This window comes from Thermobia domestica, chromosome 5 (assembly GCF_964235325.1).
Source record: "Thermobia domestica chromosome 5, izTheDome1.hap1.1, whole genome shotgun sequence".
NCBI lineage: Eukaryota > Metazoa > Arthropoda > Insecta > Zygentoma > Lepismatidae > Thermobia > Thermobia domestica.
In genome coordinates, this window is record NC_137458.1 from 284,390,123 (window position 1) to 284,391,698 (window position 1,576).

At 37.0% G+C, this 1,576-nt stretch overlaps 1 non-coding gene across 1 annotated transcript; it reads left to right on the forward strand.

Annotated features, from left to right (window-relative positions):
- The first annotated feature begins 565 nt into the window (after positions 1-565).
- On the forward strand, positions 566-639 carry TRNAQ-UUG (transfer RNA glutamine (anticodon UUG)). The gene has a single exon. It is a non-coding gene; the product is annotated as a tRNA-Gln (tRNA).
- Positions 640-1,576: the final 937 nt, after the last annotated feature.

A 1,576-nucleotide genomic window follows, 5' to 3' on the forward strand; every position in this document is an offset into this window, starting at 1 on the left:
CATGCTAATAGACAAATTGATACCTCAAATTGTACGTTTTTGTGAGGGACTTCCATACTGCTTTGAGCAGGATGAAGCTCCTGCGCATTTTCCTGCAGCTGGCAGAGATTGGTTGAATAACAGTTTCCCTCACTTGGTTGGGAGGTCATGTGGAGCAGTCCCCTCGTTCGCCAGATTCCTATCCTCTAGATTTCTTTTTCTGGGGTATGCTGAAAGAGAAAGTATACCCGATGAAGATTAGAAATTTAAACCACCTGACAGAACTTATTCATTAACAGTCAGTGGCTGAAGTTTACGGCAATTCAGATCTGTTCCATCCAGTTCACTTTTATTTTGCAAAGCACACCAAATTATGCATTAAAAAGCACGGAAATAATGTTGAAGTATTATTCAGTAACATTAAATTGATTAAAATGCTTTTTTCCATGCACACAGATTTTATGGATACCCTGTAGTACAATTTCTTGTAATAGGTTATTTGATAAATTAATACTTGCTCAGAAACTAAACTGTTAAGCTCAATATATGTTATTTATATCACTATTGCAGTAGTTTACTGCTAGTTGCCCCGCGTGGCGTAATCGATAACGCTCTCGCCTTTGGTGCGAGCGGCCCTGGGTTCGATTCCCAGTGTGGACACTCGGCCGAAAAAGTAACAGCTTTTTCATGCTAACAATCATGAGAGAGGTTCTTACTTTGTTTCCTTTATTCCCACCAGGCAAATTGCGGTATGGTAGCTAACATAATGGTCCCAAGCCGTTTCCTTCCTTCCCTTTTACCGGATAGTGTGCTCGCCGAGGGAAGTCAATAATACGTGACGGGTTAAATGGCCTTGGATGCCTACATCTGAGAAATATAAATTCCGAATGTTATTCCTAGTTTACTACTACTACTACTACGCTCACACACACAAACGTATATATATATATATATATATATATATATATATATATATATATAAATTATTGAACGTTGAAGAGTGCAGAAATGAAGTCAATATAATATATATACATCTACCTAACTATCCATCCATCTATCTATCTATCTATCTATCTGTCTATCTATCTATCTATCTATATATATATATATATAAATATGCGTGTGTGGGGGGAGGGGGGGTAAGTGTGTGTATGTATATTATCTCTTGATCGTTGAATAAGGTGTAGTTATTAAAGCTGAACAACTCTAACTTAACAGTTACAGCAACTAAAAACTCATTGATTCTTGGAGACAAAAATAGCTTTGTTTAATTATAAATTATTTAATTTGTCCTGTAATGCGAATTTCCTATCAGCAAATAATAATTACATAATTGATGCTTAGTATTTATTTTTCGTTTATTCCATTATATTTACATGATATTAATTCTGCTTAAATTAACCAAGGATTCCATAACCACCGATTCCAGCGTGAAGATTGCCACCGACTCTTCGTACAATGGCATTGAATCCATTGACGTCATCAGCATTGTATGTAACAATCCTTCTGCTGCCATCAGGCTCAATAAGGCTGTATTGTCCTCTCACAACTGGACCGTCACGAACTTCAGTCTGTTGCTTGCTGTCTCCTGTGAGGC